The 12888-nt window shown below is 45.6% G+C and overlaps 1 protein-coding gene across 3 annotated transcripts in view; it reads left to right on the top strand.

Annotated features, from left to right (window-relative positions):
- The first annotated feature begins 200 nt into the window (after positions 1 to 200).
- FLRT2 (fibronectin leucine rich transmembrane protein 2) overlaps positions 201 to 12888 on the top strand; it is a 102001-nt gene continuing 89313 nt past the window's right edge. For 2 of the 3 annotated variants that reach the window (XR_015556132.1, XM_087448089.1), the window contains exon 1: positions 3222 to 4042. The gene's annotated coding sequence lies outside the window, so the exon portion shown is untranslated. Of the gene's footprint in view, positions 647 to 3221; positions 4043 to 12888 lie in introns of those variants that run through there. The other variant, XM_087448091.1, reaches the window with a different exon arrangement.

Genomic DNA, 12888 nt, shown 5'->3' with positions numbered 1-12888 from the left:
CCATGCCGGAGCCTGGCGTTGGAAGGCTGCCACTGGCGTCTTGCCACGCGAGTGCCCCCAGACAGCAACACACCCACTGGAAACGCACGTGAACAAAGCTCTCGCCCCAGGAGCCGCCGCCTGCGGTTTCCTAGTCGATTCCGGCTTCTCCAGGGAGTGCAGGGCGCACACAGGGTTAAGTTAGTTCCCTCCCTGGTAGGAGGGAGAGGAGGGGGAGGGGAAAAGCAACATACTGTCTCAGGCTGGGTACCTTGTAGTTAGTTTTACGTTCGAAACCTGTCGCCATCACTTGCGAGTTTGCATCTTCCATTGTCACCGCAGAGGAACAAGAGCCCGGAGATAACATCGGCCGCCGCGATCTCCGCCCCCAGGCGCTGGGCTGCTCGCTCCCCGGGCGCGTCTCTGGCTCTCGGTCCCAGGTGTCAAGCAGCGGTGAGGCGGCAGCTTCGCGCCCGCCGCCGTGTCCACCCAGCCCCGGGACCAGGTTGGCAGTTCTCAACGATGGGCAGGAGGGACCTTGGCGGCGACCCGTAAAACAATACCATGCCCCGGGAGCCCCGTTGCTGCCGCGCCAGCTTTTTCCCTTTCCACCTCCCCGACCCTGTCGGATTCGGATGAGCCCACTGCGTGGGGACGCGGCCGCCAGGTAAAGGGACTGAGGCGCAAGGTGGAGTTTCCAGTAACCGCCTGGGCTGCCGCTACGCGGGCACCACGCGGTCTCTTTAGGGGGGGACACTGTTTTTTGGAGCCACTGGGGGATAGTCATCGGGGTGTGATGTTTTAGGCTTTTATTTCCTATCCAGAGAGAGAATAGGCTGCTTAACTCTCCCCTGACTTTAGGGAGGTCTATTTGCAAGTCGAATCCACCTCCTCTAATGAGTTTTGTAACCGAACTCTGGGTCAAAAGGCAACTTTGCTAGCCTGCTGGGAGCATGGATCCTAAACTGGGTTTCTAGAGCCACTAAGCTTGCCAGAGTCCAGCCTCTCACTTCCCCAGAATTAATGTTAACTTCTAGGAGTACCACCCTCCTAACTCCTCCACCCCCGAGCCCGCTCCATCTGCTGTTAATGTCATCAGCGTTATTATCAGGAGGTTGCCTCTAAAGCTACCAGCCCCCCCACCCCCGCCCGCAATCCCAGATCGATTAATGGCTAAGATGCAGAGGGTGCTAGTTCGTTTTCCTTCCAGTTGGGGAGGGGGTTGCTTTTCCCCAAATCAAGTCTTTCTCCAGCCCTGCTGGTCTTCAGTGGCCCGCCACTGAGCTCCCGCCAGCTCGTCTAGTTGGAGCACCAGCGGGGGCGGACAAGGCTCGGGGAGCACTCGAGGCTGAACTGGGATTGCGTCCCCTGCGTCGCATGCGTGGGAGGCGGAAAGGGAGCAGATAACGTCCCCCAGGCTCTGAGTGCAGCGGCTGGGCGACAGCGAGGAGGGCGGGAGCAGACCCTCGCCAGCTGCCACTAGGTCCCCGCGAGGGCTCGGAGCCGCCTGGAAAGATCCCTCCGCCGCGCTGACCAGTCTCTGGCTCGTTTCCGCGCTTTCAGCGCCGGCGCGATCACTTCTCGTTTGTAATCAGGCCCAAGATCAAGGTTGCTAGTTGAGGTCGGGGCACTAACCAGGAAAAGGAAGTATCGGGGAAAAGGGCGACTGGGGCGGGCTGTACACACACTTGATGCCCGGGAAACTCCTGAAGCGCGTGTGGCTCCGGCCAGCGGCAGCTGCTGGTGGAGGCGGAGGCCACCGCTGCTGTCGTTGCTGGTGCTTTGCTCCTGGAACCTCCTAGCAAGATGGCACTCACTGTCTGTCCTAGTCTAATTAACTCCCTCAGCCAGGCCCCCTCCTCTTCTGGGTATTTATTAGTCACACATTGAGTTTGGGGAGAAGAGGGACTATGTAAATAGAAGGCAAAGCATTTTCCTAGCTACCTTTGCATAATACATGGGCAGCGACCCGCGCGCACGAACCTGGGTCGTGTGTGCGTGTGTGTGCGCGCGTGTGAGTGCGTGTGCCAGCGTGCGTCTTGGGCGTGCGTCTTGGTGGATCCTTGCGTGGCTTGTGCTTGGGAGGCAAATCGGGCGTTTCTCCAAGTCGTCTTAACACGACTTAAGCGCTCAAATACGTGAAGGCGGTAGACACAACAGGGATGCGAAGGAAATCAAAACAATTGGGGAAGTGGTGCCAAGTGACTCAGGCTTTGAAATGAGGATGGGGAAATCGTCCCGGGCCGGCCATGGCCACCGCCCCTGCGCAACTCTTCTGCCGCGATAGCCGAGCAGATCCCTAGGGAGTTGGTTCTGAGCTAGTTGTAAGCTCGCCAGTTGCTTCTCGCGTGGCCCCACCGACGGCGCGTCTCAGCGCAGCCCAGCGCTTGGCGCGAGCTCGCTCTCCCTCTTCTGTTCAGTTTCAGCCTCTCTACAGACTTGTTAAAACATGACAGCAACTTACTGGAGGCAGAAGGAGCGGCAATGAAATGAGAGAAAACCAGAACCCTTTTTCCCCCCCAGGAAAGAGACCTGCACCTGGTTTTCTTACATTACATTTTAACCTTTGCAAAGAGATTGCGAAGTGGAAACGTTGCCTGTATACAAGTGTGGCTTCTTTTGCTGTCAAGCCTGTTTCTTAAATCTTTGAGGCTGAATTTGGCTCTCCGCTGTAATCTAGAGAGAAAGTGAACAATACTCTTTCCAGTGGCCAGGGTGAAGGGAGAAAAGGGGGTGTTTAAAATAATCATATTAAACTTTGGATTATTTTCCTAATTAAAGTTATTTAAGAAGGTCCTGGATCAGGGAACTAGTGACGGGGTGGGGGCAAATCACCACGGTTGCCTGCGTTTGAAATAACGCCATCTTGGTTGAGAGACTTATATTTTTAATCTGTAATCTCACGTTTCGATCATTTCTCAAGGTCTAAGTAATAGATCCTCTAGCTTGGAAGAACAACACCGGTGGGCAGGAGGGAAATAGACTTCAGCGCTCAGAGGGTAGCATTATCCCTAAGAGTTACTGGGGCGTGAGATGGTGCAGGGTAAAGAGAGGAGAAGGCGTGCATGGTCAGGGTGGGATAGCCCCGGCGCTCTGCAACTCTCTTCAGGAAGGACAGAGTTAAAAACCGAGTCTGACTTTGCCTCTTGGAAAGCTTTGGGTTGCAGCCGCGCCTCCCAAGCATTCTTTAAACCAGAAATGTGGGAGGGACTCTGAGAGGGTGGGAGGAAGGGAGGGAGAGAGAGAAAGAGGGCTCGGGCAGGGGAGCGCGCCAGAGCGCGAGGGACGGAGGGAGAGGAGGAGCGCGGGAGCAGCGGAGGCGATCCCGCGAATTCATTACTGTAAACATCTCTCGGGGGTGTCAGGAGGGGAGGGGGTAGGGGCAGCGGCGCCTACATTAGCCGGGCCGCGTCGGATTGAGGCCGCAGTGAGGTCGGAGCAGCCTCCGGACCCACGCCGGGCCAGCGCAGCACTTGGAGCGAGCCCCGTGCCCGCCCCCGCGCAGCGCCCCACGCCGGGCTCCGCGCGGTCGGCACACCGGCGTCGGAGGCGCGCCCGCCCGGCTCTCCGGCCGCCCCCCGGGGTCCTCCGTCTCCGAGGAGCCCCGGCTCTGCAGGAACACTTTCCGCCGCTTTCCTCGCTCGCCCTCCTCTTTGCGAGACTTGTCGGCTTGGCCGAGGCGGAGAGGGGGAGGCAGAGGAGGAGAGGAGGCGGGGGCCGCGGCGGCCGGAGCCGAGAGAAAGTGGCATGCCCGAGCCCTGGAGGCGGAGGTGGCGGAGGACGGGGGAAGACGATGCCGCGGCTCCGTAGGGGAGAAAGGCGAGAGCGAGCGAGGCGAGCGGGGCGCCCGGGCGCCGGCCGGCTGCGGGGAGGCGCGCGCCGCTCTGAGGCTCTGGCCTCCGCACCCCCGCGCCCCGACGCTGCGGGTGACAGGGCCGGGCTCCAGCAGCCGCCACCGTCGCCGCCACCTGGAGGACCAGGCAAAAGTTTGGATCTGGGGGAGGACGCGGCGCTGAGCGGGATTACCACCAGGGCTGGAAGGAGACCTCGAGAACCTTCTCAGGTAACGCGTACCCCTCATCGTCTCCTTCCATGCCCCTCTGCTGGGTTCCTGCTTCCTCCTAGCGCCTTTCCTGACGCACGCCCGATTTGGGTGAAAGTAAGAGGGAGGCGAAGTTCAAGATCTCAGGGATGGGCACCTAGCTCCGGGAGATCTGTAGTCACGTTAGAGGGGCCGGTGGTGCTTCTCTGCGCCCGGTGGGCAGCTGTGCAGGGAGGCGAATCTCCCCCGGCAATGGGTGAGAACCTTCGGCCCCAGCTGGTGCCTCATCTTGCAGCTTGTTGGAAATTTAGAATGTGGATTCAGGGGCTTTTAGTATTCTTTAATCTGGGGACATGCTGCATGGATTTCACTCACTCCCACCCTCACTCTCTAACCCTCTCACCCATATTTAGCATCTTTTAAAAATGATATGAGCCCACTCCCATTTGCCCACCGTGTTTAGCTGGTGCAGAAAAGCAAATGGGGTGTGTGTGTGTAAGAATTTCAAGCAAATGGGAAAAATTCTCCTTACCCCTTTGACATCCCCGGAGACCCCCCTTCCTCCTTCCCTTCATTCACCTTCTGGCGTCATAAAATAGGAACTTTAGAAGTCACATTTTGATTGAAGGGTGAGATGAAACGTGTTAACCATTGATGACGTGAATTTGCAGTGATTATCCGCCTCTGTGTGTGTGTGCGCTTTGTTGGGGGCGGTTTAGTGGTGTTGCAGAGAGGCCGGTTTTTCCTAGGTGGCCTGATGCACCGTGGTGCCTGAGCAGTGAGTGGTCGCGTGTGTGCACTGAGGCAAGGGCAGCGGAGAGAACACCACCGTCACCTTTTCGGAACAGCAGCCTGACTTAGGCTAACTAAGAAAATAGCTCCTACGTTTCACTCTGAGAGCAAAAAGATTCCACCCCTAATTTCCCAACGTCCCCTTTCCCCCAGTGGAGTTTTGAGTTTCAAAGCAGCCCCACGTTTGCTGCTGCTATCACCTTTATTATGATCATTATTTGTGGTGCCTTCTCTGGTAAATGGAAATCTGTCTCCAAGAGCTTTTGATTAATTTTAGTGGAGGGAATCTCTTGTAAAGCTTACAGTAAGCTAATCAAGTGCAAGGCACAAATCCGTGTAAATGCTCGCGAAGGAGTGCAAGGTGCTGATTAGATTTCTTTACAAGCTGCATTTGCTATGCAAAGCCTCTTCTAAGTGGGAGCTATTGCTCCCCACTCATCTGGGAGGCTCTATAATCACACAGGGTTTCAGGAAGCTTTGGGACATGTCCACTCGCTCACAGGCTTATTGCTAAATTTATGTCTAACGTCTCCCAGTGGAAAGCTAATATGAAGGCTAGCTTCCATATCGAGACACATATTGCCTGTGGACTTAAGAGGTATGACCTTATTACATCTCCAGTAAGAGCATCCCCCAAACATTTTGAGGTAAAGAGAATGCAGGTTGGCTTTTCTCCAGGTTTATATTTGGTTGTTGCAGTAGAAATGTAAAATTTTAGGTCAGTATCAAGTGTTAGAACTGGACTTTTTTTTTTTGTCACTTAGCAACATGCATCAGATACATAAGATCTACAGCCCACCATATTAGAAGATCGTAAATCTTTGAATAATACACATACCATGAAAAGTTGCTTATTTCCCCACAATGTTATTGCTCCCCCAAATACAACTTTTCTTCCTCCCCTCCTGGAAAGTCCAAAACAGGATAGGGTTAAACCATTTAAGGATTTTTAATAATCACGGATGACAGTGCAACACTATACTGTCATGTTGAGTTGGAAATATCTGTGACTGAAGGAGGTTGGAAGATGAAATTTCAAACATTATTTCATGTCTCTGCCAGTAGGTACAAGATATTGTAAAAAGAATTGGGCTAGCTGTACTGTGGCAGAAGCTATTAGAAACCTAGCATGGAAGGACTGCTGTTGTTGTTTTTTTTAAAAAAGCCCGTATCTTAACACTTCAGTAGTTTCATTGCAATTTTAGAAATTCCAGGGGATGCTTTTAACAGAAGAAAGTAGATTCCCAAATGACACCATGCTGGGCTTCCTTGAGGTTTCCAAGGCAGTCATAGTTTTTCTTGTATGCTACGTTTCAGATGAGGTGATCTTTTGCGAGTTTGACTTTGCCCGGCTGGATCTAATTTGAACCTCCTCTGATGCTCGTTATGTTTATATTCTGGCCTGCTGCAGAGTTTGATTTAGGATTTAGACATATCTCCCTAAAGCAACCTTATATCCTCCCAGTTTGAAGCTGTGGTTTCAAGAAAGGCTCAAGTATGTACAAGTCCAGAAGCCTTATCCAGTAGAGACCCAGTGTGATCGTCTGATCTAGTTTGACATTTCAGCATTGTACTCTACAAGGAGTTGCTGCTTCTGCCGTCAGCAGTGTCTGAAGTTAAAAAACAGCAAGGGTGACAGAGGAGCAGCTCCTGGTTTTGCTCCCTGTACAGAAGATTCGAAAAAGGTCAAGGTGATGTAATTTTGTTCCTATTCAGGTCAGACCTTTCTGGATAATCATCTTTTAGTATCTTTACTTAATTTCAATTCAAGTTCATTTTTCACTAGATTACTTTAATAACTTCATGGTTTCTGCCACAGTGATTCAAATTCAGTCCATTAGTGACCTCTATCTGTGAGAAGTGAATACTCATTGTTTTTCTCTCTTCTCATCAGGTTCTACAGAGAGTGTGTGTGTGTGTGTGTGTGTGTGGTGGAATCCGACAGCTCTCTAGTTGTTTCTGAATATTTAGATTTTCAAACTTGATTTTTCTAATACAGAGTTCAGTATGGGTAATAATATTTAACAACAGTGGTAAAAATGTTACAGGCTAGTAGGCTACTAAGTGGTTATTCCATATAGCATCGACAATATGATCAACATGAATAAAACCCCAGTGCTATTCACTGCCAAAAGGATTGTACAGTCAGGTAGACTAATGTTTTGAGACTCACAATACTGCTGGAAGTAAGTGAAGTTTTATTGCCCCTAAGTGCTTATATAACAATGGAAACTTGAGACAAGCTCAGAATGTGTATGTAGTAACTAGACTTCATAGTAGCATTGTGTGTATGTCTTTAAATTCAGCTGTACTTCTACTGTGAACTTATGGTACAGATCAAGGATGAGGTGGGGTGTGAGAAGGGTGTCTCTAAACAGATGATCTTGTAAGGAGACTTTTAAAACCTGACTCCTAATCCAGGTTTGTCTTCTGAGAGTTTTTGAATCAAAATTTCAATTTGTGTTGATTATTCTAAATGGTAATTGAAGACAAAGTTTACTGAATTTCTTAGGTGGGCGGATACCACTATCTGACATTTTCCAGATGGTTTTTGATGTAGTGATATTTAGGGATATGGAATTTTTAGGAGGTTTTCTTTCTTTTCCCTTGGGCGGGTTTTAGGCAAGAGACATTTTTAAAGACCAATTATTATTATTATTAAAGTTAAACAATCATTATAATACCCCAGCCAACTTTCTTACTTTTCCCCACCCTCCAAATTGCTTTGCTTTTTCTAGATTATACTTTTCTTCTAAAACTACATGTTGAGGATAGGAGTAAGACTATCAGTATCTTTTTACTCCTTTCAGCAATGTGACCTCCAATTAAGTATCTGTTTATAATGAAACACACACACTCACATACACATCAAGAACCATTTGAAGACAGAGATTCTTTTCAAGGTTTTAAATATGTTCCTTTTTAAAGACCTATGACACAAATATTGTAATAAAAATATCCTGTGTTTCAATGAATACAGAGACTTATTTCAGTGGCATGGAACAGTAAAACACTGTATTAGCAAAATAATCAGTGGTATTTTCAGTACATGGTCAAAATCTGTTAGAACCTTCCTGGTTTTTTTTTTTCCTTGGCGAATTTCGCATCTACTGGTCTTTTTGGTTTTCTTTGATTCCTTCTACTGTGGCTCTTTGAAGTGATTCAAAATTAAACAGTAGCTACATTTTTAGGGAAATTCATCATGTTATGTTCAGGATTCCAGAAGAGTTAATGATGCAGAAAAAGTCCTGTAAAACATTTTTCTAAAAGAAGTCCTTCTCTTGCAGGCTTCCTACTTACTGGTCCTCTGTACCATTTGCAGTGAATTGGAACTCCATTATTTATTTATTTTTCAAATACCACCTCTAACTTAATTTAATGTGGGATGTGATTCCGCAGAAGCATGCAGCGCCATGTGTCCCGTGTTGTCTGAACAAAGCAGTGTCGTTTTTACGGATCTGTAATAAGGGAAGGTCAAAGAAAATATCCTTGTATAATTTGGGAAGTCAAAAGGCCACATTCATAATTCTCACACACTGATCGGTTATTCTGTGGATACTTAATAAGGACACACATTTTCTGGCAGTCTAGTGGTTCAAGACCTCAGCCATTTTTTGAAGCAGTCACAAAATAAATCTCAGGGGCTCCCACCCATGAGGCACTCATTGGAACTGAGAAGTGTTTCTCACTTTCTTCCCAGGTTGCTTTTAAGGGAATGTGCAAGAAACTTGGCAAAAGATCCTCTGTTCCTCTCAGTTCACAGGTCATGTGTTATATTTCAGTTCTCTTTATTAGAGCTTTCAAGACACAGATAAAAGAATCTTCCATCTGAACCTTTAAAGAACCTGAGGGCTTTGGGATTTAAACCCACCGAAAAATATCAGGTCTTAGAGTTCATAGATGCTATTAGGCCTCAGAACACTGAACCCTCCTTCAACAGGGAGTAGGAGAACAGTGGCTCTGAAAATTGGTTCACAAATATATTGTCCATTGAAGTCAACAGAGGTCATGTGGCTGAATGGAAAACATTAGACTCATATCACTCTGGAAATAGGTCCACATGCTGGTGTCACTCTTAGCCCCAGCTGCCTGTGGGCATCACTTTCATGAAAATCCAGTGTCAAAATAGCCTCTGTGATAGTTTCCACTCCCACTTTGCTCCAGAGCTGGGACTCAAATATTTTAAAGCAGGGAATTCATTATTACAGGGGATTGTAATATTCCTCATAGATATTGGACAAAGAGGAGGTGAAGGTTAGGGGAGTAGATTAGATAAGCATTTGCCAGGAATTCTGTTTAGGATCTGAGGGATGAAATTGTGTTTAAAACACATTAGTACCTAGCATTTATTCCCCTCTTCTCTTACATTTTCCAGTTCTCACATGAAGGATTTCATTTGTTCCTCACAACTGCCTCTGTGGGTTGGTGTGAGAAAGCCCTACGTGAGAAAGCCCTACTCGCTCAACCTCTCATTGGGTAAATGGAACCAGAAAGAAGTTGAAGGCTACTGAAGGCTGCACAGAGTTCTCCTTTAAACCATTCATTTGGCTTTATGCAAAAGGATGAACATTACATTTTATTACATAGGTGTTGAATTCTCCAGATACGAACCCATCCAAAAAGATCAGAGTTGACTTTTTTTAATTAAAAGAGGAAAAAGTATTGCAATCATATATATATATATATTTAGATTAAAAAAAAGCATTTCACTCTCTCTCCAACATTATATTAGATACAAGTTTGCCTCTTCTGAATGAGTATAATTTTATGATGTAGGCTTGTGATTTGGGACTTGACTGTGGTAGGGAGAGGGCAATAGGGAGGTTGTTTTGGAGGAAAGCAAGATGTATTTGTATAGAGAAAACCTGCATTCTCATGTCAGCACACTCCTTTCTACATTGATGACCTTGGACGAATTACTTCATCTCCTGGAGACTTAATTTCCTCTCTACAGAGTTCAACAGGGTTGTTTCGGGGTCAAATAAGATTAATGTGTGTGAAAATACTTTGATAACAATACAGTGTTACATTCCCATAAAGACGCATTTGTCAAATTGATAGCATTTATCACTGCATGATTTTCATGTACTGGGATAGTTCTAGGTTTTACGTAAGTAAAATGGTAACCAAGACAGAGTGCACTGTCTTCCATAAGCTTTCCTTGTGTGGGTACTATGGGATGTTACCCAACTAGTAAAGTGTCTGGTGGCCCTCTACATTACTTCTTCCGTTCATTTAATGGTGCATCATCTCCTTTTGTGAATTTTCTCTATTTTGATGCAAGTCCTTTTCAAGGATCAAGGTTAATTGGGATAAGTTGGATGTAAGGGCCAAGCTTTCCTTCCTTGGCAGCTTGGCTTAATGTTGGAAACTGAATTTATCACAAATAGATTCTACTGAGGATCTTTTGGGAAGAAACCATCAATGTTCCCTGAAGTAAGGTGGTTTCTCTTTGGGGCTGGGTTTATACTTTAGCCATCCAAGTTACCTTTTGCAATAAACACAGTCATTAATAGAATATCTGATAATTTTTAAAACTTTTATTTTTCAAAATAAGGCAGGCTAGTGCAGAAGACTGTCTTTTCAGTAGTTTGGCAAACCTCCTGAGCCCATTACCAATAAATGGAAAGACCTGATTTATTACGACATCGACATTATCTCCAGAGCTTGGCTTTATTTTGACTTGGTTAGTGTCACAAAACCCTTGTTGGACAGTTCTTTACAACTTACTCTCCATATTTGGGTCAGTTGTATTTTTATAATTGTCAAATCTGAGACACTTTTAATTTTAAATGTTTCAAGAGCGAGCATGTTTATTTTCCTAATTTGTAAACATGTAGGCCTTTGTAAAGCTTAATTTTTATTTGTTTTAGGGTTGCATAATTGAAGCCTGCAGGAAATACACACATATGTGAAGTGTATACTTATAAAATATATGGTTAGATTGTGATCCTTGGTCAGAAGGAATATTTCTCTGAGCCATTCGAATGTGTGACAATCTGTATCTAACACTGTCTTTTAGCTTTCTGATTTGCTATTTGCCAGAGGTCTGACATTTGTTTTTTTTTTAATTTATTAGTATTTTAGTAGTACATCATAAAGTATCTGGCCATAGAACCATATTTTAACGTGACAAATTACTTTCATAGTTTGGCAAAATTAATCTGAATACCTTTTGTTCTGGCAGTGCTGAATGATATAATATTTGAAGAAAGAAAATGTTTACTACTTCCCTGAAGAGTTCTGCTATAAAAGGAGAAGAATCTGTAGGTATATGTGTGGGGAGATAGTATGTGTTTGCGTGCATCTTTGAAATGCACGAACAAATCTAAGTTTTAGATACTATGAGAAGGGAGTACAGTTACACCTTAACCTAGGTGCTGCTAATTTAGCCCATATGTCCCCAAGATAATAGAATAATGAAATAACCCAAGTTATTTTTAATTGGAGATTTTCTTTTCCTAAAATGTCCCAGGGAAACTCTAAATAAAGAAAAGCACAGAATGCAATGAGGGAATATATTTTTGTGTGAGTGGGTTGGTCCTCATGCAGGAGATATTATTCTTGTAGAGGCAGAGGGTATACACCAGATGATGAAGAAAGCTTTCTCATTCATTCAGGAGATGATGTTACCACTTACCATGTACCAGGGATGGTGTAAGACTGGAGAGGCAAACATAGACCATGCAGGATCCCTCCCTGAGGCTACCCAGGCTGGTGAGGAGAGAGGGAGACACAAGAACCTGATTGCGTTGCAGTTTCACACATGATTGAAGACTGTACAGTCAACCCTCTGTACATGTGCCGGGAGTACATAATATTAGTGACAAGAACTTTATGTTTGGAGAGGGATAGTCTCGGGTTCTAATGCTGGCTCCATCACTTATTAATTTTATAAGCTTGGGCAAATTTTTAAATGTCTTTTAGTCTTTGTCTCAAGTCTAAAATGGGAGGAAATACTTTCTACTCACAGAGCTGTTCTTCTGAGGATTGAGATAATTATGGAAAATGTCTACCTGTCTGCCGCACAGTAGAGACTTAATAAATGCTGACTGCAGATCCTTCTCCCTCTGAAATGATAATGATTCCATTATGTTACTCTCCCCTTCTACAAATATTTTTGCCATTTCTCTGGAATGCTAAAGAAGGCTTTTGACCCCTTGAACCTATTCACTAACAGGATACAGCCTCTTCTGCAAAATAAAATTTCATTAGTTATGCATGTAATAGAGCGTGAAAAGGACAGCAAAGGAAATGAACACTTCATGAAGTGGCAGAATGAGCTCATAGCTAGTGGTGTATAGTGTAGGGTGATGGTGTGAGAGGGGACAGAGAGAAGGGAGGAAGGACAGAAATGAGGACTTGTCTCACTTTGGGGAATCAGAAAGTGGTGGCAGCTCAGGTCCTGCCCAACTATAGTTCTTTTATTCATTGGAAAGTGAAGACTTTGGCACTTGAGGGGTGCTTCCTCATGCACCCCCACTCACCTGCATGCATCCATCACTCAGGGTGACCAATACATGCAGCTTGCAACAAGTCCTGGTCTAGATGAAGACACTAGGCACATTGAGCTGCGATGGTTATGTCTTTGCCAATGTACAGAGATTTTTATCACAATGAACTTTAAACACTCGCTTCATACAATTCATCTCACACATGACTCTTGACAGAGTCATGAAAATACTTTATTGTAGAAGATTAACCTGTAAATTATTGTTATTTTTATGTAATGCTTATTCTGTACTCATAGAATGATTATACTTTGCTTATATAATGCTAGGTGTTAGAATCAGAATGATGCTATTGGCTTATCAGTTCATTTTGGAAATATTTCTTTCAGAAAGTAATGTCCAATTAATTGAAGTAAAGGAGCTTCTTACTGCTTCTACGGCCAGATACTTCTGAACAAATACAGTGCTCAGAGGCACTGGTCAAAATATATAATGCTAGAGTTATTTTTCATTTATCATTACAATTGCATGTATACATAGTACAATTTTTGCATTCTACTCAACAATTGAGATTCGGTTTTGTTTTTGTTTTTGACACAATGAATCTGTAAATTTATTGATACA

Source organism: Ceratotherium simum, chromosome 24 (assembly GCF_057802395.1).
Source record: "Ceratotherium simum simum isolate JZ-2026a chromosome 24, ASM5780239v1, whole genome shotgun sequence".
NCBI lineage: Eukaryota > Metazoa > Chordata > Mammalia > Perissodactyla > Rhinocerotidae > Ceratotherium > Ceratotherium simum.
This window is presented reverse-complemented; position numbering and strand designations above follow the sequence as displayed.